General features: G+C 50.3%; 1 protein-coding gene across 1 annotated transcript in view; it reads left to right on the top strand.

Moving 5' to 3' along the window:
* The window catches only part of LOC119379478 (prolactin-releasing peptide receptor), a 240,165-nt gene extending 215,372 nt beyond the window's left edge, over positions 1–24,793 (top strand). Inside the window, exon 3 of the mRNA XM_037648779.2 lies at positions 24,556–24,793. The gene's annotated coding sequence lies outside the window, so the exon portion shown is untranslated. The remainder of the gene's footprint in view (positions 1–24,555) is intronic.
* The last annotated feature ends 600 nt before the right edge of the window (positions 24,794–25,393 follow it).

Consider the following 25,393-nt stretch of genomic DNA (forward strand, 5'->3'; position numbering starts at 1 on the left):
GGAGAGAGGGCACGCGGCTACTCGAAGCTGCGCACCCTCTCTCCCCATAGGGAGAGGGCGCGACGCGGCGTCAAAAAGTCACGCGCTGACACGCTGCAACGCGTAGGTGTGTTCATGCCTTAAAGGCCTGAACACATGTACGCGTTGCAGCGCGTGGCATTTTGACGCGGCGCCGCGCCCTCTCCCTATGGGAGAGAGGGCGCGCGGCTACGCGAAGCTGCGGGCCCTCTCTCTCCATAGGGAGAGGGCGCGGCGCCGCGTCAAAAAGTCACGCGCTGCAACGCGTACGTGTGTTCAGGCCTTAACGCGCTGGCGCTCGCTTCCGTGCACGTGCAGAGCTCTCGCGGTGCACTTGCGGGCCTCACAATATACTGCCTGCAGTGCGGCTTCAAAAAGATCTTCAAGCTGGACAGGCACTTCCGAAAAGCGAACTTGATAACAGCAGCAAGGCTCGTCAATCACGTTTACGGTGAATAGCAGACGATCGACGACAACGACGGCCGACTCAAAGCGAAATGCATTTCCCAAGGCGCGATTACATCGTGTAGGACGTATACCTCGAGGTAAGTCTCATTCTGTCATGTTTGAGATACGTAATGGTTAATATGCACTCCGAAATGAAGCCGTGCACGCTATCGATGTGCTGCGCTGTGGACTATGAATAATATGATTGTTGTTTTGATATGACATGCTTGCAGTAGCAGCCGTGTGCTTTCGTGAACAAACGTGGGGGGCGTGCGAAGAAAAAAAAAATCTACGGCCATGGCACTTTATCCTGAGCAGGTTAGAGTCGAGTCATCCGTGCCGCTGGCGCATCACCCACCGATTAAGACGCGAGGCAGCTAGCTGAGCTTTAACCACTGTGAAGCAAGTTGAACTGCTCGCCTCGTTTTTTCGGCTCTCGCGTCATGCTTGCACTCTCTTTTAAATGCGAATGCATTTCTTAGTCGGGGGTTGTCGTGCGTCCCTGGCCGGCGTGCGCACAGATCTCTCCGCGCGCGCTCCTCCTCGCCCCTAGCAACAGCTGCGCCGCGCCTAGCAACCGGAGCAGGTGGTGAGCGGCGGAGCGTAAGGGGGAGGAGGAGCGCGCGGGCGTGTGATGGCGCTCGCATCGCGGAGCAGCGGAGGGTAAGGGAGAGGAGGAGTGTACCCGGTGAGGGCGCTCGCATCGCGGAGCTCGCTCCGCGATGCGAGTACGGGAACTGATATCGCACGCCGTTGCCACGTCTCCCGTTCGAGACGCGTCTCCGTACAAGGACTTGTACACCCTTGCCTACACCGGAGACGGAGTCTTTGTGGTGACCGTGTACCTCACGCCCAACCTCGCTCGGGACGCCGCTGCCGCGAAGCTGGACGCGGCTATGGAAAAGTGTGCGTGTGCGCTCCCTCTGATCCCATTGTCTTGGTCGGCGACTTCAACGTTGACGTGCGCAAGAAGAGTGGCGAGTGGCTGGTGGAGTACATGCAGACCAAGCACTCTATGCATTGTCTCTCTGCCGCCTCCGACAACACGTGCCCCACTACCATTCACGGGAGTTGCACCGATCTGGTCTTTACGCGAAACTGTGCCGCGCGTATGCTTCTCAAAGACCCTTTGACCGTGCACTTCAGCGACCACAAGGCGGTGATTGTGGCCGTCAGGTACAACGATAACACGAGCAGGTGCTGACGTAGGAATAAATAATGCTTACGTGCACACTCTCGTCTCTCTTCATTAATTAATCGCACACTCATCGGGTGCACCCAAATGCATTCGCATTTCCTCACGATCCCCTTCGGGGAGGTGCGGCTTTTTTTTATGAGGTTATCGACTTTACAGGCGTATAATACCTGCTGCGCGAATAAGGCTAGAAGATCGCACTAAGTCAGAAGGGAGCTACTGCTAGGTGGCAATTGCAAAGCACGTATTAAGTGCCATGCAGTTACATTTAGCGCCTAAAATATATATGACCCTAATAAAGTGACAAAAACAAAGCAAACCAGCAGAACCATGTGAAAGTTTGCTGAAAATGCACAGACGTCCGTTCCGGCGTGATAAAGCACCTTCCTGACGCGTAAACTGCAGGCGCCGAACTTTTGACAATGTGCCGAGTTCAGTTCAATTCAACCAACCGCGCAACGCTAACGGTACAACGCGAGCGTGAACGTTCGACAACGACGGGTAGGTCTCACGAACGCAGAGAATCAAAACACAAAGTTGTTTCACGTACACAACCGTAACTGGACTTTCACAATGCGACAAGACAGCGAGTAATCATTACTGTAATCGTTCCGTGCATGCGCCGCGTTACGTACGGACTCATGTAGTCGAAACGAACGAAAGCGATAAACTTAGACAGCTAGAACAGAAGGCGAGACAGCGCTGTCAGCTAGGACATACTTGATTCTCCTTACTGCGGTGATCCACGCTTGCCGCCTTTATTTCTCGTGCGACATGCCGGCGAACCGCTACAGCTTCACACGTGAATCGCGTGCCTTGGTGTTGTCTGGACTGTTGTACTGTTGGACTGTTGTACTGTTGTGGCAGGCAACGACACAGCAATACTTCGGACCTCGCTTCCGCTTCCGCGGGGTCGCTTAGGCTAACGCGGAAATACAGCTTCTCGCAGCAATCCTCTCGATTCAACGTGCCAAGCTGTTGGCACGGCGCCCCAGTTCCCCGCACCGACTGAGCAACGCACGCGCGCGTGCGTTCCCGCTGCCGACAAACAGACTGAGTCGAATGCGCCTGCCCCCGGTTTTGCCAGAGCTTCTCTCCGGAACCGCAGTGGCCGCAGCGCGGCGCTGTCGTCGCGCCGTAAACGAGCTTAGGTTCCCTTATGCCGCGTCTGCCCTTCGATTTTACACCCGCTTATCCCTCCACTTTTATTGAAGACGATAGTCTTTCTTGGGGAACTTAAAAGCAAAAGTTTTGGTCTGTCCGTCTGTCTTTCTGTTTGTCTGCCTGTCACCCGATTCAGCCACCCGGCCAAAGTTTAACCACTTGCTGAACGCCCAGCCATCTTGAACTCATAGCGCCGTTCATACTTATGAACATTGTTGATCAAAAAGCAAATGTTACGCATATCAGAGGCGCAACATCACTACGTAAGTATTAGGTGCTGTGTTTCTTTACTAGAAAATACATAGATACGTAATTCTAAAGACCCTAGTGTTTCTTAGGCTGCGCGGAAAATGCTAGCGTTTTTTGTGCTGCGCTGCAGATGCGACGCTATGAGCGAGATGCGGCGATTCAACTTAGAGGAGGAGGACTCATGTAGTACGGCCAGCAGAAGACTATCGTCTTTTAACGACATTTCCAGCGAAGCATGCAGATACGCGGCCCATTTTTTCTTTTGTTTTCTTCGGTCAGCGTGCGCTGCGAACACGGACATGGCCTCCGAGGCAGCGCGCCGGCGCGTTTCTCCCCGGCCGTCCCAATCGCACGGAGACAGTGTAATTTCAGAGGTGGGCGTTGCCCGCTCCTCCTCCGCAGCGCGGCGCTCGCCACTGAGAGTCGGAAAGGTTGCCGCACTGTTGGCGCGGCTCGCGGGAGGCGAGGAAAGAACGGTTTTGCGCTTTTATATAACCTCCCACTGATTTGGAAATGTCAGGCCAATGTGTACGAGAGGCAGAGTGCATGCTGGGGCCTATTTTAACACGAAAGTGTTTTATGCCGGGGTCCACCAAGACTTCAGTGACGTATTTCCGTCAAGGAAATGACGTCGAAAAATACACGATCAGATGGCAAAGAAAAAATGTTCCGTCAACGGGCATCGAACCAAAGACCACTCGGTCCGCAACAACAGATGCCGGGCACGCTATCCACTGCGCCATGGTCACAGACTCTAGAGGCTTTACAAACGAACCTTTTATATCTACCACTCTCCCGGTCGGCGGGGTGGTGTTGGTCTCTGGGAGCGGTAGAGCAAAGTAATTCGTAATTACTGTGGCCTCCACGATAAGCACCTGCAACACGTTACACGTCCGTCCCATTCGGTGCGTTTTCAATAGAAGTTCAATTTTGTCAATGCCTTAACACAACGCGAGGTGGTGACCTTAGCGCAAGCGTCGTAAAAGCGTCGGCCTCGCTCATAGCATCACGCTAATCCAAGCAAAAATAGCTCTGCGACGCGCGCCTGCCTCACGTGGCTGTAACACCGCGTTCCCCGCTCACGCGCTCGCCCCGAGAAAAATCGCGGCCGGGCTACCAGGGTGGCACGACGTGCTTTGCGTTTCCCTCTAGTCCTGCAAGAGAAGCGATGCCTCTGCAAGAGATCCGCATGTGCTGGAAACGCACTACGAAGTTTGCGGGCTGCATTGTATAAGGGGGCTGGCGAAGGAGACGCGCGTTGCGCAGCAGTTGCGCAACGCCTGTTGGAAGGAGCAACGCGCAACTGTTGCGCGTTGACGGACGGACGCCGCCGCTGGATGCTGACGCCGCGTTGCGCATCAGTTGCGCGTTGGGATGGACGCTCACCGCGAGTATGAGACACATGAGACATTAAAGACTTTTGCCTTAATACTAATACTACCAGAGACGAGTTGATGCGTCCTTATAGTGATCTATATCAGGAAAATCGAGCAGTTGCAACGCTTTTCTCCGTAAATCCGACCAAAATAAATGCATTAACAGAACAAAAATACTTGCCTTCAGTGCACTCAGAAGATCGGGCCGCTGATCCTTCCTGGCACGCGAAAAAGTGCCAACGAGGACGCTGGTATGCCGTGCGCTCTGCTTTCTGCCGCGGCCTCTGCTGCCGCTGGAATCCTCACTAAACGCGCCCTTCCGCGGTTGTCGGGCGCGAGACGCTTTACATTGTTTTGCTGGAGCGCGGCCATTGGGACGGCCGGAGAGAAACCCGCCGGCACGCATTCTCGGAGGTTATGATACGGAGTAGACAGTTACGGAGCCGAACAGTAGATGGAGCTGTTTGTTCGGTAGATCTAGAGTCGCTGGAAAATCAGAGTACCGCAAAGGTAGGCTGCACGCGGGCAACATTGGGTGGTGGTGGTGGTGAAAAGCATTTATTTGCAAAGAGAGGTGTGGGACCTCTTTAGAGGTTCCTACAGACTAGGTGGATTCGCTATTCCGGGACCCTATTGGTTGAAGCCGCCGCCCTGGCTCTCTGTACCAAGGCCTGTTGGGCCCGAAGGTCTGAGCAGCCGAGCAGGGCCACCTCCCAGTCCTCTCGTGTAGGGTTCGGGTGAGGAGTAAGGGCTGAGTTGTTTTGACAGGCCCACACCATGTGGTAGGTGTCCGCCACCTCCCCACAGTGCTGGCACTGTCCTGTGACCGTAGGGTCGAAATGTTTTATGATTGCAGGACATAACAATGTGACCGTATCAAATGGGTACTAGAGGGACACCGCAAGGGGCTGTCCTTTCTCGCATCCTGTTTAACATCGCCATGATGCATCTACCACGTCAGCTGGCGGGCATAGAGGGCATTCGCCATGCCCTCTATGCAGATGACATCACGGTTTGGGCAACACAAGGGAACTTGGGCTACATTGAAGACAGCCTGCAACAAGCTGCAGAAATTGTGCACACCTACGCAGCGCGCTGCGGACTCCAATGCGCACCCAACAAGTCTGAATTCCTTCACATCAGAGGCACACTCTTAAAAAAAAGGTTGTAGTACTTACTAACTTCGGTTTACTAACTACTTGTCACATATGTTACTACCCTGTCAGTAAGTGCGGTTAGTAACGGAGAGGTTAGTAACCGTTACTACCCTCGCCGTTACAAACGCACTTAGTTGCGGTTACTACCCTTCTCGTTGGTAGCTAGTAAAATAGGTAGTAAACGTTACTACAAAAACATTAGTAACCGTGACCCTTTCGCATCACAAGTCTTTTGTTTTTATAACGGTCAAATTTGCGAGCATCAACATTGCGATATATTATTAGGTAATTATGCACAGTATGTCATGAATCAGAACAGCACACATACACAACGACAAGGCTACACGACAAGTATAATTCATAAGCAGTTCCCGGAGTATATATAGCCCTACCTCTGGGATAGGCAGCTGGTGCGGGTGAGCAGCTAGGCTTTAGGATAATAGTTCAAGTTATGCAACTATATTTATATAGCGTACCATTTTATTAGGTGCGCGAGGCAACGTAGCGTAGGACTTTTAATCAAGCATATTAAGACAATGAATATGTTATGTATATTTTGCGTAATATCATCTCAATATGGCCTAATATACAAGACGCAACATGGGGTACTAAGCTTACCAATATCGCCCCAATGATCTTGAATGGATCCCCGCGCTAGTGAATAGGTTGTAAAAATCTCGTAATAATAATTTCTATGATTCGTTTAACAAGTTCATTTAACAGGTGCATCGCAAAAAGTTAGTAACGGCACGCAAGAGGTAGTAACTGTTGCAACTTTTAAGTGTCTGCTAACGTAGGTAGTAAAAAGGTAGCAAAAGGTTAGTAATGGTCCAAGAAAGCTCGTAACAGGTGCTGTTACTAACTATTTGCTCGTGGTTACAAGCTTTTTCCTAACTTTTTTTTAAGAGTGCATGTCTAAAGACAACACAGATATCTCCATCACGCTTCCTACGGGCCCAATCAGACGAGCGGAAGAGATCAGGGTCCTGGGCCTATACATTCACCAACAGCTCCGAATTGACACAACACTGACCAAACTGAGAAAAATAGGTGACCAGGTGGGTCGCATGATCCGCAGGGTCTCCAACAAGAGGGGGGGCGGGGCTTCGGTGCAAAGATGCGTTGCGGCTGGCGTACGCTTTTGTAACCAGCAGGGTGATCTACTCCGTCCCTGACCTCTACCTCCGCAAACATGAGGAAGAAAAAATCGAAGCAGTCTTTAGTAAGACGTTAAAGAGGGCTCTTGATCTTCCGATCTCTACATCCAACAGCCGTCTCAAAGCTTTGGATGTGGTGAACTCATATCAGGAGCTTAGGGAAGCCCATCTCCTGAACCAGTATACACGGTTGGCCCAAACAAACTCTGGCCAAAGTCTACTTGCGCGACTGCATATAAAAAATGACTTCCACCTACAGGAGCGGGTCAAGGTACCAGAACTGTGACGCACAACCCTTCTGGTCCGACCTCTCTCCACTAAAATGGACAGAGATGAACACACCGCACGACGTGAGGCGCGCGCTCGGACGCTGGAGCTACAATATGGACAGAAGAGCGGTGTCTACTACGTGGACGTTGCTGGCCCAAACCCTGAGGGGTGGTACACGGCCGCTGCTATTCACGAAGGAACACAGGTGGATGGGCTAACCTTTAGGGCGTATACTCTAACACAGGCTGAAGAGGTCGCCATTGCCCTTGCGGCCTCTCACAATAATTCCAGATGCATCATTACGTATTCGTGGGGCGCGTGTCGCAACTAGGTAGCAGGGTACATCTCACCCTTAGCCTACAAAATACTGCGCAACTGCATAAGGGACGCTGACCCTCACCCGAAACGTATTATTTGGACTCCGGGTCATCAGGGATTGCGGGGAAATGAGGCTGCAGATGCGGCTGCCCGAGCGCTCATTTCCGGGTTTTCTCTGTCAATCCCAATGGAGACAGACGGGGAGGGTTACCCACTCCTCCGGTATAGGGAAATTCTAGAATATTATAAGGAAATTCATCGCCGCTACCCTCCTCCTGCAAGGGGGTTGAAGAAAGCAGATTAGGGCATCCTATTAAGACATTGGGTGGCGGCGGCCATGTCCCTCCCATACCGTCCGGCGCGTTGCTAGCGTGTGTTGAAAAGTGACCGATCTTTTAGCCCCCGTGCCGTGTTACGCTCGGCAGAACGGCATTACGTGTGTGTGTTTCTTCAAGAGCTTATTAGAAGTGATTTCGAGTCAGCGACAGGTATGGATCGACTGCGCGGTTAGCGGTGTAACTAATGAAACGTACGGCGAATGTTGCCATGCGCTCGCGAACTCTCTTCATGGCTTCATCGGTCTCTCTTCGTGTCACGCCCGGGCGTGTTCGCTAGGTCCGGATCTGTAAACATAGTTGTATTAGCGCAGTGATATCGGGCAAGATGCCATTTACTTCGGCATTTGGTGAATCTTGACTGTTTGCGCTAGCTTTGCAGTCGGTGTTCAGGTTCACTGCACTCGAGAACGTTATCGAACAACATCGAGAACATTCAGCATTGCGTTCTTCGACTGATCGCTGACGCATAGCTTGCTTGCGCACCGTGCTTGCTGTTCAACTGGTTGATATGTGTAATAGAAGTTGTGTGTGTACCGTAATTGGAAGTTGTGCGCGACGTCTTGATTCGAACGACAGCAGCCGAACGCACGGGCGAATCGGCGTGAGGTAGGTAAGGTGCATCTAATCTTACGATACGTAGAAAATAGGCTATCAAAAATTATTGACATCACTACTTAATTGTTTCATTTCCTATTTCTTGTCTTCTTAATATTCTCAACGTTGCAATGAATTTGCAAATATTTCGCTGTGTTCCGACAAGCAGTTCTTTTTTTGGCGTTGCCAGCGCGTAAACAGCGGGGGTTCGGTTTTGCACTGCTGCACTTTTTTTTTTCATAATGCACTCTTATTAAAACTTCCTCGGCACGGTGCTTTATGTTCTTTTGATCAGAAATAGCACATCCCGGAATTTTCAAAGCGCATGCTGTTGCAACACAGCATGTATATAGACCTAGGGCTCGCATAAAATCGACATCCTCAATGCGTGGGATCTGCTTTTTTTTTGCTGTGACCATTTCTCACCAACTATACAGTATTTTAAGGGTACGCTCGGCGCAATGCAGCATTAGCAGCATTTTTATTGCGATAGCAATTATATGGCAGTCTCGGCTGGAAAATGTCCGCCCCCGTCGCCGTCATGCGCCGTATATATATAAGTATGTATATATATATATATAAAAGCCCCAAAGAAAAATAATTCAGAAAAATGCTTCCGAAGCGCGAAATCGAACCAGGGACTTCTTGCTCCGCAGCGAGTGGCGCTAGCCACTACGCCACGGAACGCAGCCCCTCCGCATAGCTAACGGCGAGCGTTATATACACACCCTTTGCCGCTGGACGGACTCGGAGATGGCCGACGCTCATAAGCGTTTCTTCATTACCAGCGAGATGGCGCTAGGAGCGCGACGAGCGCACTTAAAAGTCGTCGGCGAGCTCGCTCGCTTCTTATATTTGCGCAAGGAGAACCTTGGCCTTCCGCTGTCTGCTCGCGCGGTTTTCTCGTGGTGAGGGCAAGAGGGATGTTTCAAGCTTTAACCGTGATGTCCGCGCTCATGTTACGGAGCGCCGCTAAACGACGCCGCTAAACGAACAAACAGAAGATGAGCGCGAACTATCAAGTGTCACAGCTCGACACTTGAAGCACGCTAGTTTCCTTCGCTGCTTCGGCCGCCTTTGTAACAGGAGCGCTGTTCAAACTGAGAGTATCCATTGGCGAGCCTCACTTCGTATAGCATTAGTTTCTTGCTATCGCATTCATTGCTTCGCCCTTGCGGCGAAACTGTGATTTTTTTGCAAGAAACGTAAAAATACGCTTGATAACATAGCCTTATACCAAGTTTATCAACAGAGTTTCACGCCTCTGTTTTGTGCAATGCCAAAGATCATGCCACAATTGCCTTCAAGGTATACCAGAAAACAGTTACTATTTTAATAAATCTTCGACTTCGCTCTCGTGCGTGACACGCTTATAACTCGGATAGCATGCGTAATATGTTCAACAGATCGAGATATAAACAGCCGAGCAAATAGAAAGGTATGTAGTTTTCAATATCGCTCACCATAGCGAACCGAAAAGGTGAACTATCCTGTCGCATAAGATCTTTTCCAGCAAAGTTAGTGTAGTTCACTGCAGGAAGGAGTGTTATTCGAGGGGGGCGAATTCGTTCAGGTCAACTATGCAGTCACGTAGAACGGCGCTCTTTGACATTAATTTTTCCCACACGGCAAACGAGATTCCCAGAGTACCTCACCAGTAACGTTCGATTGATGGTGAGCTACTCTCTTCTGGCATCTGCATGCAGTGGCGTAGCCAGGGGGTGCGGGCCCGTGCCCCCCCCCCCTCCCCCCGAAAAATAATGTCTGCTCTGCTTACGCCCCTGACTGCATGACACGTTTAAAAAAGCGACGAAGTACTTCTGGGGACCGTGGTACTGCTAAATGTCCGGCCACGCTCTGCTTTGAACGCGCCTGCACCCAAAGCTCTTGAAGGGGTATGGCGGCGAGAGGTCACGTGATGCGAGTAAGCCAATCGCGTCGGCGGCGGCGCGCGAAAAACAGATGCGATACTCTGAAATTTTTCCAGTGACTCTAGGTAGATCTCAACGCTCCTCGCACTCACCTTTTCGCTGATCGCGGGCCCTCGCGCCGGGCTAGTGAAAGAAACCGACGTGACTAGTAGAGGAAATTGAGGCGCCATCTATGAATTGGGATCAGAGTTAAAATCTGGGTTCCATCTCTTTCCTCCCAACTCTCTTCAACCCCCTCTCTGGTGGGATCAACTCCCTCTCGGCCGGGAGGCGCGCTTTCCGCCGCCTTGCTGGCGCCGCCGACTTAGAAATCCTTTAGAAACTTAGAAAGTTTCGTGTCTGGCGTTGATAAGGCGTGCGTTAGCCGTCGTCTTTCGTCCGTTTCATGGTGCTCGCTCGCTGTGTGCCTGTGCGCCGCGATGTTTTACGACTGCGTCGTGCTTTGTTGCACGAATAGGGAACCCTAAAGCCCCTCCATGAGTTTTCCGCCGACCAGGTTAAGTAGCGCCAACTCGCCCTCTCCCTCTACCTTTGAACCGGATCTCCCGCAGCGGAAGCCGACGTGCCGCCATGATGTTTCCCGGTTGCACCCTCCCCCACCCCCCGCCTCCGCCTGATTGTCCCGCCGCTCGGCTGTCTCCGCAACCTTCCTGCCGGCGGAGGATCGGTCGTGATTTTGCTTTAATGGAGCTTTGATGTACATCGATCTCGATAAATGCACACACTAGGTGATGTAGCTAAGCGTCTAGGAGATCAATGGGAACTGCAGCTGTGCGTATGTGATGCGTGCGCGGGCATTGCAACTGCACGAGTGCGTCTCGCCCGATGGAAGGACCTCCTTGATATGTGTGTTGTGTGAAGTTTCGTGCGATGCACCGAAAATGTGGCTTCGCCGTGCGGTTACGACGTCGATGCGGCGAAAAGGCGGGCATTGCAACTGCACAAGTGCATCTCGCCCGATGGAAGGACCTCCTTGATATGTGTGTTGTGTGAAGTTTCGTGCGATGCACCGAAAATGTGCCTTCGTCGTGCGGCGAAAAGGCGAGCCGAATGAAAGAATGCGAGCTTCAGTGTGCGAGCTTGGTGTGAAGTTAAGCTCGCTTGGTCTGCCTGAAGTGACTTAAACGCCTTCCTGCAACGTCATACTGGTGTGAATGCTCAGAGACTGGGCATTGTGACCGGTTAATATAATCGTTTTGCAATGTAAAGTTCGAACATCTCTGTTCCACGGCTGCTTCTTCAGACGTCGGTCAAGCGTCGATGAAAGACCCTCCTTTGCGTCTGTTGCCGCATCTACGCCATGCAAACGCGAGGTTTGCGTGTGTCGTAGACAGAATGAACAATTCGCTACTCACCCCACTGGTTCACTAGAAGTTAACAGTGGACCACACGGGCGGAATATTTATACTGCGCGGGAAGGTAGGTTTGCGAGGCGGCACGCAGTACGTTATATGTATGAAATGCTGCTTTTGCACATGTGTATGAAGCGCTACGTGGTGCTCAGTGTGCATATCGGCGCGATGAATACGCAAACAGTCCGGGCCACTTGCTGTAGTTTTCTTTTTTTTATGGATTAGAATAGTTATTAATGATCTGGATAACCTAAACGATCCTCCGAGAGATTGCTCTCGGAGGATCGCTGCCTCGCTGCTCCGAGAGCAGCGAGGCGGCATCCCTCGCGACGCAGAAACACCGAGCGAAAATTCCCTCGGCGGCAGATAGTTCACTGTAGCAGAGGAAAATAATTGCTGTCTCGCGTGTGTGGAAACAAGATGGAAGGAAAAAGCGGAAGGAAGTGGCCCAATAACTTCCTTCCGGAAACTCCGGAACCGGAACTAGGCGGCGGCGGCGGAACAATGCTTGGCGCTACTTAAAAAAGCGGTAGCGGCAGTAGACGCGATGGAGGGGCTTTAGGGAACCCAAGCTCAAGTTTGCGGCGCGATAACAGCGCCGCGCCAGCCGCGCTGCGGCTCTGTCGGGAAGCTCTGAACCCTCGGCCACGGCCGGGCTAGACCGCACGCGCGCGCGCGCGTGCGGTCTAGCCCGGCCGTGCCCTCGGCGCGGCCGACTCAGCCCCTTTCACGGTAGCGGTAGCGCACGTGCGCACGCGTTGTTCTCTCGGTGCGGATAACTGGGGGGCCGTCAGCTGGGTACGTTGAACCGAGAGGCTTGCTGTGCGAAGCTGCGCATTTCAGCGACGGCAGAAGCGACCCCGCGGAAGCGCAAGCGTGGTCCGAAGTATTGCGGTTTAGCGGCCAGCCACAACAGTACAGACAACACCAAGGCACGCGATTGACGTGTTAAACTGTATCGTTTCCCGGGCGTGTCGTACGAGAAATAAAGGCGGCAAGCGTGGATAGCTGACAGCGCTGTCTCGCCTTCTATTTTGGCTGTCTGAGTTCATCGCTTTCGTTCGTTCCGACTACCTGAATCGGTAAGTAACGCGGCGCATGCACGCAGCGACTACATTAATGATTACTCGCTGTCTTCTCGTATTGTTAAAGTCCAGTTACGGTTGTAGGTGAAGCTACTTTGTGTTTTGATTCCACGTGTTCGTGAGACCTACCAGTCGTTGTTGAACGTTCACATTCGCGTTATACCGTTCGCATTGCGCGGTTGGTTGAATTCAACTGAACTCGGCACATCGTCAGAAGTTCGGCGCATGCATTTCACGCGTCGGGAAGGCTGCTTTATCACGCCGGAACGGACGTCTGTGCATTTGCAGCAAGCTTTGACATCGTTCTGCAGGTTTGCTTTGTTTTTGTCACTTTATTAGGGTGATATATATTTAAGGCGCTAAATATAACTGGCACCTAATACATGCTTTGCAATTGCAACCTTGAAGTAACCATCTTCTGACTTTGTGCGATTTTCTAGCCGCGTTCACGCAGCAGGTTTTTTTACGCCTGTCAAGTCGATATCATAAAAAGAGACTGCAAGCATGACGCGAGAGCCGAAAAAACGAGGCGAGCAGTTCATCTTGCTTCACAGTGGTTAAAGCTCAGCTATCTGCCTCGCGTCTTAATCGGCGGGTGATTCTCCAGCGGCACGGAGGACTTGACTCTAACCTTCTCAGGAAGCAGTGCCATGGCCGTATAATCTTTTCTTCGCACGCCGCAAACGTTTGTTCACGAAAGTACACGGCTGCTACTGTAAGCATGTCATATCAAAACAACAAACATATGATTCGTATTCCACGCCGCAGAACATCGATAGCGTGTACGGCTTCATTTCGGAGTGCATGTGGACCATTATTCATCTTTAACATGACAGAATGAGACTTACCTCGAGGTATACGTCCTACACGGTGTAATCGCGACTTGGGAAATGCATTTCGCTTTGAGTTGGGCGTCGTTGTTATCGATCGTCTGCTCTCCACCGTTAACGTGATTGACGAGCCTTTCTCATTTTATCAAGTTCGCTTTTCGGAAGTGCCAGTCAAGCTTGAAAATCCTTTTGAAGCCGCACTGCAAGCGGTGCATTGTGAGGCGGCGCAAGTGCACCGCGAGAGCTCTGCACGTGCAAAGCGAGCGGCAACGCGGTGGAGAGAAGGGAAAACGCGCGCTGCTAACACCCCAGTTTCTCTTTTTCTGCCAGAGATGGCGCTGCCTGTCAAGAGCAGCAGCGCCGCTAAGCGTTGCTTGGGAAGCCTATACTTCCAGAAAAAGTCCTGGAAGATGATGCCGGCCCCCAAAAGAAAGACAGGTGAGCGTGCCCTTTGAGTCGCTGTTTTCATTGAGTCAATTTGAATTCACGTCCATGCCGATAAGCTTTTTTTGCAGAGGGGCTACAGTTAATATTTTGAAAAATGACTGATTTGAAAAGGGCACGATGCTGCGTTTACATCGTTATGCGAACAAGCAGCGGACATAAGCACATGCGACGTAAGTATAGTTACAGGTTTACAACTCTCATAGAACCGCGTGCTTGAATGTGTGCTTTGCATTTGTCTCCGGTTGATTACTCGCCATCGCGTATAACCGCGTTTCTGAGGCTCTAGGTAAAGTCCCTAGATTTTTCCCTGTTCCATCTTAAGTACCGACAACCATTGAAGCGCCGGCGACGAATGTCATTGGCTAACGCTCGTTTTCGGTAGCCATGTTCTTCCTAACTCTTTTCCAGCACCTGGTGAAACGCGTCCCCCATTCACTAATGACAGGGGGTTGACGGGAGGAGAAAGGCGCGTCGCGGTAGCATATTATCCGCTGAAAGATGCGTGGCTAATGTACTTAGACGCACATGGCTTTGTAAATCTTCCAAGTTAGGAAGAAAATGGCGTCGGACGCCAGCTGCGCGTGAGGGAGGGCCGTGAAAGCAGGCAGTTGTCGGTACTTAAGTAAAAAGGAGAAACCTAGGGACTTTAGCTCTAGGTAGATGTATGAAAACTTGTACTGTTCTGAAACGTACGAAGAAACGAGATCACTTTTGCACGAGTCGACGGCGCTATTTATCTCATTGGAAATTGTCACTTTTCTTCAGGATGGAAGCGTTTTTAGAGTATTCCGGAAGGCCACACAGCTGATCGGTGCGCCCAGAGAAAAGCTGAAGAATTGCAGAATCGGGGCATTTCAAGAAGAGATACCAGGAATCCTCCGATATCATCTGTTCATTTTCTCAGTCTTTAGGATCACTAGTTATGTGAAAATCAACGTTTTTGGAAATGTAGTCAATAAAGTGCTGTTACGGGTGGGTATTTGGATCCATCCTACCGCTGCCACCAGTTGTTACGGGCGGGTATTTGGATCCATCCCACCGCTGCAACCAGTTGTTACAAGCTGCGTCGTTGGCCGACGCGGACTCAGGGGGTAGCGTGGAGCTGAGGGGCGGGAGTCGTACCGCAGGCCCAGGGACGTCCAGAACAACAGGAAGCCGAGGCAGAGAGACCGGCGTTGAGGAAAACTTAACAGACGTTTATTTACAACATCATAGATGACAGGATCGTCAGAGCGACATCTAGTCCGATCGATCCGTGCCGAGCAGACGGGCTCTGCTGCTCCTTAAATACGCTTCATTCCCAAGATAGGGAAACTCCTTAATCGGCAAATGTCCAATCACAAACGTGCATGCCTTTGGAGCTGCATAACTAGCAAACGTCCAATCACAAACATGCATGCCTTTGGAGGGTCCGTCTCTTCGACACATAGGTCACCGCCCCCAGGATAACAATGCCAGGGACCACTGCACTCTCACTCTCTACGTCCGACCAGTTCGGAAGAAAGGGGGGCAATGTCACTTCGGGGAAACGAAAATCCTTTTACGAACAAAGGCACCAGCTTTAACCAAAACAAGCTCGTTGCAAACACGTGTTCCACAGAGGAGACCCGCGCGTAGCTGCCAGCTTCCCGCCGAAGCGCTCAGTTCAGGGAAAAGACAGCAGGTGCAGGTGTCTAATCCGTTCTCCGAAATGAGGGGGGGGGGAGTCCAAGAAGCAGGAAAACTCGTTTGGAGACAGCTGGCCCAGGACCTTCGTATGTGCTTTGTAACAGTGCGGCCAATATTAGTTGTGTTATATGTGCAGCTCATTTTGATATGTTTAAAATGATCTTCATATTATTTTGCTATTTTTAGGTGTTTCAACTGCTTTCATTGTTTTTCCATTGCAACGAATGTTCACGTCTGTTAGTTATTATAATGCTGTCATACAGGCCCAATTTTGTAACATTATCGTGCGCATATATCAGAAGCTCTTCTGCACTTTTGTCAGTATAACAATTGTGTTTTTTAATATGTGCGTGTGCCCTAGTGTTATGTTCTGTTTTTTATCCCACTAGTATCGTAAGTTCTTACTAAGTTTGAACAGCGCGATTGAATGCGGACAGAGTAGAACACGCACGCACGCACGCGCGCGCGCACACACACACACACACACACACACACACACACACACACACAAAATAATATAATAATATGTGGGGTTTAACGTCCCAAAATTACCATATGATTATGAGAGACGCCGTAGTGGAGGGCTCCGGAAATTTCGACCACCTGGGTATCTTTAACGTGCACCTAAATCTATGTGCACGGGCCTCAAACACTTTCGCCTCCATCGAAAATGCAGCCGCCACGGCCGGGATTCGATCCCGCGACCTTCGGGTCAGCAGTCAAGCGCCATAACCGCTAGACCACCGTGGCGGGACACACACACACACTGTTCTACTCTGTCCGCGTTCAATCACGCTGTTAACCAGCTAGCCCGCCAACGCGCTTTGGCCAATTTCATTTAAAGGACCCCTGACACCAAAATTGAAACCTCGAGATGTTTTTGTTGTTTGACTTTCCTGTATACGGGGACACATCTGACTGATTATTAGTGACGAACGTTGCCTTTAAGATATCTTAATTTGGTTTTAAAAGTAAGCGTGCGTGTTCATTTGAGTTGGCTGCACCTCGCGACATCTTGGTATGACGTAGATAGAGGCCCCGTGTGACGTTCCACGAGTAAAGCAAGTACTGTGGACGTCACGGAAGGTTTGCGGGGTGCACGTGCACAATACGACGACTGGCACCCGACGAGGCCTATTGTTCCGCACCCCTCTCGTTTTGTTATCGGGCTGCTCTCGAGGTAGTTTTCGTGAGGGGACACGCGCTTAACAGGTTTAACCCATACCGAGGCACCCACATACTTTCAATCTCTACCGCGCGCGGGGCCCCGATTTGAAAACCGCGCTTTCAACGTCACCACAGCTTGAGTGCACGTGGTCTCTGACGCTCCCCCGCATGGGGCGCTAGTTTCTTGTGGTTTTTAGGCGGGCGTTTTGAAGTGACGCTAAAATGGTCACAATTAACTACGCTAGAATTAGTTATACGATACGCTAGAGCATTTACGATTTAACTTAGGGATTACCAGACACAAAGCTACAAATTACAGTAAAAAAGTCACCAACAAAAATTTTGCTGTCAGGGGCCCTTTAAGTTCTTAACATTGCCGGGAACTTTCGTGTTGTTCGGTGATCATGAACACGTGTATGTTAATCTTGAGGAACACGTTGAGGAACAAAGGAGCGCAAAGACACGGCCTTTCTCGGACTCAGCGTAGGTGATTAGGTCGATGACGCTCTCAATCGATGATCGAGCACGTCGAAAACCTGCCATGGCGTATTGGTAGAACTTGAACTCCAATTACGACTCCTAGCGTCTGAGGATCCTCCTCTCCCACGCAACTAGCCAATGTGATCGGGCGGTATGGTGAGAACTCCAACGGTGACTTGCTGGGCTTTAACAGTGGTACCAGATGACTGGTTCTCCAACTTAAGAGGATCGTGTCCTCTTGCCAAGATTCTTTAAATAGCTCAAGCAAAGCGATTCTCGCGCACTCACCCAGATGACACAGGGCTCTGTAGCAAACTTCTTCAGATCCTCGTGCTGACATACGTTTGCACGAAGCGATGTGCTGCCTTAAGTCCCTGGATGGAGAATTGCAGGTCAACGCGGAGATCACGTGGTGGTGGACAACTGTTTAAAAGTGTTAAGCTTTTGGTACTATCAGTTGCCCGGTTAATCTGGCGCAGAATTCTTCTGCAACATTTGGTCGGTTTTGGTAGAGGGCTGAAGGCTTGAATGGCGACCTCTGAACGGGGCATGACCGCAGACCCTGTGCTGCGATAAAGTCTTACGCGGGTCGAGTGACTCGCAGAAAGCATTCCGGCATTGGAATTTGAGCTTATCCAACTGGTGCTGGATGTGTTTCTGCGTACGTGAACATTCTAAGGCAAAATTACCCGAAAGTGGAGTAACATAGCCCAATAGGCGCGCGCGATGAACGCATAGCATCCACGTAGAGATGTGTGCCGTGTGCAAACAAGTTAGGCTCCAAGAGGAGCAACCACGGGGAGGTGCAGGCCGGGCGCAGAAATATGTTCCGTGTGCAAACCGCTGTCAAGGGAACTAACCGTCATTCTCGCCGTTTCTCCCCGCTGTTGAGTCAGTCTTCCCAGCTGCATTCGCTGTGGCGTGCTGGGGGTTTGTGCCGCACCAGACAATTACTTCAACAATTCAGGAACTATGCCGCGGCGCCTTAGATATAAACGTACGCGAGGATAAGCGTCTGGTGCTGCTTTTACGTTTCGCCGCAACCATGAAGTATGGAGCTGGTCTCGACATTTCTCCAGCTTACTCACGGCACTGCGTTGCCACCGGCTGGGAATGACAGCCGAGAAGACGGTAAGCCCATCGGATCCACGATTTCAATATTACTCTAGGAAGAAATCGGCGCTGGATTCTTTCACAAGTAAGTGATCATTCCTTAATCTGCCGTACTTGTCACGTGCGCTAAACGTATCGCGATTGCCGGCAACGGGCTCGATCGTGATGTATGTCGCGTGCACAAAATGGACCACGAAGGCCGGCTTAGGAGTCAGCTCGCCTAAACTTCAGCTGCGCTTTGTGACAGCCTGGAAATTGGCCGCCATTGGGCCGTCGGCGACCCGGTCACTCGCTCACCGAGGGTTCGCCGCGGTGATGAACTGCGAGCTCGCGATACTGGGCACAGGCCTCACCGCTGCACCGCGACTCGCTCGAAACGCATTGCGGTGGCCGGCAACGAGCTCGATTGTATGTCGCGCGCTCGAAATACGCCACAGGTGCTGGCGGAGACTTTAGCTAGCCGACTTTAGCTGTCTTTCGCAATTCTGAAAATTGGCCGCCATTACCATCGGCTTCCCCGTCGCTCGTTCGTAAGCAGTTAGCCGCCACGAATTGCGGCTGCCGCGCGTTCGCTCGCTGTACTGCCGCTCGCTCGAGGTTCCCCGGTTCCCTGGAGGCAGCTGCGGCTGGCGGTCTTGCTCGAGTTGTATACGACACCGCTCGCATAAAATTCGGGGACATGTTTGTGGTACTCCAGCCAGCCCCGGCATATGGCTGCGGCGGCCGCACTTGAGCTGTTGCGCTATGTCGCCCGAAATGCGTCTTCGATGATGTTTGACATCACGGAGAAATTATTTGCATGTAACATTTTAGATGTATGTTTTTATTTCACCTTGCACGTATTTGCCATGAGGGCGTATCTTCATGCTCTCGATCACATGTGACTAACTATTTGCAATCTTTTTGTGCTTTGCAAAACGCATCCCGTTGTCCACAACGTGCCGACTGTTGTGTGCGCTGGCGTGTGCAATGCCAGTCACTCGTCGGAGCAGCTTCAAAAAGAGGACTCTACGAGATATGACAACGCGGTTGACACTCTATCGCACGTTTGACAGTGAATTAATCCACTGAATTAAAGCGGAAACTTCATATGCACAGAGAAAAATAAAACATTTTATTGCGTCTCTTTTGCCTGTCGTTGTCCCATTGACTGCGAAACAGTGAAGCACGCAAGACTAAATATTTTTTCACGTGTTCTTTCGAGCTCCATTCTTTGATCACCGTGGAGCAAAACACGCGAAAAAAGTATTTAGCCTTGCGCAGAGTAACCGTGGAAAATCATCCCTGGGAATTAACAGGTTATCTGAACTGGGGATGAAAATATCATCCGCAAGGAGTACTTGAGTGGACCTACTGTTTACCTGGCGAGGTGTTAGTGTGGGGACTAACAGGTCCCGGTATGGTGTATGTGTGAGGACTAAATGTTAGTCCATTCAGGTGATGTGTCAGGACTAACAGTTGCCCGGTATGGTGTAAATGTGAGGACTGAATGTTAGTTCATGGAGGTGATCTGTGGGGACTAACAGTTAGCCTGTAGGAGTAACTGCATGGGACTCACTGTTAGTCCCGATGCCGTTAAACCTTAAAGAGAATAAAAGTTGTCGCAGCCCCATTGGTCCCCAAAGAGATGAACCACACACCCTTTTTCCCTAGAGTGTAGCAGTCCGTAAATCGTCCACGGGCTTCGTGCGTCGGTGCCTCCTTTCAGCACGTCCTCGGACTGCTCGAAGTCGCTTCAAGTCGAGAAAGTATTAATGTAGTGCTAAACATGAGCGCGCTGAATAATAAGATAGTGCTCAATAGCCTGGCGAAAGAGAAAGAGTACACAGTTGGAAGGACATCATTGGAGTCTCGGCAGAAATATGCGTGCCTAGGTCAATTACTAACAGTTGAGCCTAATCACGAGAAAGATATTCACCGAAGAATAGGAATGGGCTGGAGCGCATACGGCAGGCACTCCCAAATAATGACAGGCAATCTGCCGCTCTCCTTTGCACGAATAGTTATAGTGCACAATCACTGCATACTGCCAGCCTTAACAAACATGGTGCTGAAACATGGAGGAGAATAACAAAGGAACTAGAAAGAAGCTAAGCACTTCGCAGCGTGCAGTGGAACGGAAAGTGGTAGGCGTGACATTGAGAGATCGGAGGACGCCAGGATGGGTCAGGTAGCGGATGTTCTAGTCGACATAAATTGACCGGCCACGCAGGACAGACACTACCACGGGATGGGAGTCGAGGAAGGCAGCGAGTCAGAGGAGATCAACGCAGGGATAGCATGGCTCGCCCAGGACAGTAGGGGAGATCGCTGGCAGTGGCTTGCAGTGGGCATGCTGACTGCACTCTAAGGCAAAAAGGTGTTAAAAGGGTGTGTGGTTCGTCCTTTTGGGGACTAATGGGGCTGCCACAACCATTAATCCCTTTAAGGACTAACGGCACCGGGTCTAACAGTTAGTCCTCACAATGGACTAACATTTAGTCCTCACATTTACACCTTACCGGGCAACTGTTAGTCCTCACAGATCACCTCAATGGACTAACATTTGGTCCCCACATTTACACCTTACCGGGCAACCGTCAGTCCTCGCAGTTGCACGTCGCCGGACCAACGGTCGGTCCACTCAAACGCTCCATTCGGATTAACTTTTTATCCCGGGGATGATTTTCTACAGTTACTCTCCGCAAGACTTAATACTTTTTTCGCGTGTTTCTTTCCGCGGTGAGCAACAAATGCCGCGGAAACAACACGCAAAAGAATATTTAGTCATGCGTGTGTCACTGCTTTCGCATTCAATGCGACAACGAAAGACAAAAGTAAGACAATGAAACGTTTTATTTTTTCTATACATATGAAGTTTCTGCTTTCTTTCATTGAATTCACTACAATATGTCCAATACAGGTTCAGCCGCGTTGTCATATCTCGTACAGTCCTTTCTGTGAAGCTGCTCCAACGGCAGCGATAGATGGCAGGCGTTGTATGCGCCAGGGCACACAGCATTGTGCTCGTTGTGGGCAACGGCTGCATCCTGCAAAGCACAAAAATATTGCAAATATTTAGTCACGTGACAGCGAGGGTGAAGACGCACGCACTGTGCAAATACGTGCAAGGTGAACTAAAACACGTCTAAAACATGGCACGCAAATAATTTCACCCCTGCGAAGCACAAAAATATTGCAAATATTCTGCGACACGTCACAGAAGGGATGAAGACGGACGTACATGGCAAATACATGCAAGGTGAAATCAGAATCAGAAATCGTTTTATTTAGTCATCGAATCAATTACAAAATTTGTGTGTACAGAAGGAGGTCCCATAGTCAGAGACTGAATCGGGACCTCCTACAGTAGTGAATACAGAAAAAATTAATTGATGCAGCAAACAGTGGTGCAGAAAACAGGTAATAAAATACATCGCAGGTAAAAAAGAAAAAAGGAGTTCTACTTAAGAAAATCATTAGCGGAAAGCAGCTACAAAAACTGAAATCAGACAACATAAAAATAGAGGTAATTCAACTCTCCTAAACAGTTTTCAGATAATTACCATGGTGAAAGATAGTAAAAAATAAAGTACGAGAAAGAAAGCTAAACAGACACATCTGATATCAGCAATGTAGGATGATGATGCGATGCTGCGTTAACATTAGGTTGTGAGAAGGCATGAAAGGGAGCGGGAGTAATAGAAGTGACCAAAACTATCCAGATTATGGAATGTACGAGAGGAAAGTTTTCATATCTTTTTTGAATATGCCGATTGATTCCGAGGTTTTTATTCCTGAAGGTATAGTATTCCAGAGACAGATTCCAGTGAAGTGGGCTGTTTGTTTGCCATAGTTAGTATTAACTATAGGTAAGATAAAATTGTGATTTTGTGCAAACCTTGTCAAATTTGTATTCTCTAGACTTGATGGAGGGATTATAAACAAAGGAAGCTGATTTTTCATTTGCTTGAAAACTAGTATTTCTAGATTATATTTGAAAGTGTTCTCGATTGTTAGGATGTTGTTGGCATGCAGGAGTGCTTTAGCATCACTGCGATAATGACTGTGGGTAAGTATTCTAATAGAGTGATTTTGCATATTTGAAGGGAGACGAGATGACTGCTGTAGGTATTACCCCAAGATGTGATACAGTAATTAATATGAGAATGAATAAAAGCGTAGTACAATGAAAGTAATGTGGGTTTGGAAAATATATCGCGGGATTTAATTAGAACACGTATGCCGTAAGCCATTTTTTTTCGCAGGTATGCAACATACGAATGAAATTTCAAATGACGGTCCAGTTTAATTCCCAAGAAGGTCGCCTCATCGTCTGCTTCAATTGCGAATTGATTTAGAAATATTGGCGGGATATAATTATGTTCACGTTGGTGAGAGTGGAAAACAACGAATTTCGTTTTAGTGGGATTTATTTGTAATTTATTATGGATACACCAAGCAGCCAAGCCTGAAAGGTCATGGTTTAGTTTCTGTGTCAGAGATTGGAGGCATTTATCAGTGTTAACAATTGTTGTGTCGTCTGCATACAGTAAGCATTCTGAACTGGTAAGGCAAGATGGCAAATCATTTATGTAAATACTGAAAAGAAGTGGGCCGAGAATAGAACCTTGCGGTACTCCTATTTTTGTTACTTTAGGTATAGATTTATTACCTAACAGACTGACATCTTGGCTTCTATTGAGTAAGTAGTTTTTTTTTAATAATAATAGTGCAGGACCAGTTACGCCTATTGCTTCAAGCTGCATAACAAGGATGTGGTAGTTGATAGTGTCGAATGCTTAAATAAAAACACACGTCTAAAATATGGCATGTAAATAATTTCACCGTGATGTCATACATCATCAAAGACGCATTTCAAGCCACACAGCGCAACAAACACTTCAAGTGCGGCAGCCGCAGCCATCACGCCGAGGCGCCGCCAACCACCGCGCCCCAACGAGCCGGCGAGGTTTTTGCGAGCGGCGTCAGCCCGTCGGCCGCCGCAGCAGCCAGCGAAACTCGAGCAGACCAGCGCGCGAACGCGAAGCCGACGCCCCGAACGGTGCCAGGCTGCTTGCGAGCGAGCGAAGGGAAGCCGACGATAATGGCGTCCAATTTCCACCAAATTCCTCGAGCGCGCACCAGTACAGCGAGCGAAAGTGGGGTCGACGCCACGGACGGCGGCCAAGTGCTTGCGAGCGAGCGTCGAGGAAGCCGAAGGTCATGGCGACCAATAATCCGAAGCGCAGCTAAAGTCGGCTAGCTGAAGCACCCGCCAACCCATGCCGGTGCATTTCAAGCGCGCGGCATACAATCGAGCTCGTTGCTACCGCACAGCGTTTCGGACGAGTCGCAAAACAGCGGCGAGGCCTCCTAATATTGCTACTATCGCGAGCTCGCAGCTCATCACCACGGCGAATCGAACATCCGGACAGGCGACGACAACGGCGGCCAATATCCAGGCGGTCACAAAGCACAGGCCAGACCACGCCCAAGCCGGCCCTCGCGGTACATTTCGTGCGCGCGATATACAACACGATCGAGTCCGTTACCGATAATCGCGATCAGTTTCGCGCACGCGATAGGTCCGGCAGTATAAAGAGCGATCACTTACTTGTGAAAGAATCCAGCGCCGATTTGGGCCCCGATTCAGATTGAAGTCATGGATCCGATAGGCCTACTGTCTTCTCGGCCGCCATTCCTAGCCGGTGGCGACGCAGTGCCGTGACTACGCCGGAGATATACAGCGCGGCATCGCGACGTGTCGAGAGCAGCTCCAGACTTCGTGGGTGTGGCGAAACGTAAAAGCAGCACGACACACTCATCCACGCATGCGTCTGTATCAAAGGCAGCGAGCCGTAGTCCCTAGATCGGCGAACTCCGAGCGCGACACAACCGGCAACACGCCAGCTCAAACACAAGTTGGAAGACTGACCCGAGCGAGGAGGACGACGGTTTACCCTTGACAACGGTTTGCACACGAAACGTATCCATGCACACGGCCTGCATCTCCCGCGCCGTTCATCCCTTTGGAGACTAACTGGTTTGCACACGGCACGCATCCCTCTCCGCTTGCTCCTACGACGGTCTAACCGTTCATCTGCGCGCCCATCGGGCTCCGTTACTACTCGTTCGGGGTAATTTTGCCTTAGAGTGTGTGCATGCAGGAGAGTGCTCAACTAATGCACTTACATTCTTTTGTTTTTGCTGTGTTCAGGTACGACAGTAGGACGACAACGGTGGTTGCTTTGTCCCGGCAAGCGTTCGGAGGAAGGGCCGCAGTCCTGACGAGCATCTTCGCAATACCATGGTCGCTCTTCAGTGCGTGCAATTGGATGACCGAGAGCAAATGTGCTCGTTTTTGTTTTAGTGTCCTTAATTGCTCTTGGTGAGACAACCTGTTCAACATCTAAGATAAACCAGGCACGGTGCCCTATCGACTGCACTGATGTATACATACATCATCATCATCATCAGCCTGTCTACGCCCACTGCAGGGCAAAGGCCTCTCCCATGTTCCGCCAATCAACCCGGTCCTGTGCTTTCTACTGCCACGTAATACCTGCAAACTTCTTAATCTCATCTACCCACCTAATTTTCTGTCTCCCCCCTCACGCGTTTGCCATCTCTTGGAATCCAGTCAGTTACCCTTAATGACCACCGGTTATCCTGCCGACGTGCTACGTGCCCGGCCCATATCCATTTCTTCTTCTTGAGTTCAACTATGATGTCATTAACCCCCGTTTGTTCCCTGACCCACTCTGCTCTGTATACATACACTGCAGCATAAATGAAAAGAGTGTGACGCCAAAACGCAACGCCATTGGTTCTTTGGTTGGAACGCAGTGCCGACACTCACGAAACAGAAATAACGTCGCTAGAGCTAGTCGTGCGAACCGATATCAAGAAATTCTGCCACTTACGCGTTGTGAATTTGTCCCCTGCATTCGGCGTTGCTGCCTGCAAATGTCGTGTTAGTTTCCTGTATTGAGTCGAATTTTTTCATTCGAGTGGTTTAGGAACACTGGGGCTGTTAGTCCCACACCATGGCGAAC

This window comes from Rhipicephalus sanguineus, chromosome 1 (assembly GCF_013339695.2).
Source record: "Rhipicephalus sanguineus isolate Rsan-2018 chromosome 1, BIME_Rsan_1.4, whole genome shotgun sequence".
Lineage (NCBI taxonomy): Eukaryota > Metazoa > Arthropoda > Arachnida > Ixodida > Ixodidae > Rhipicephalus > Rhipicephalus sanguineus.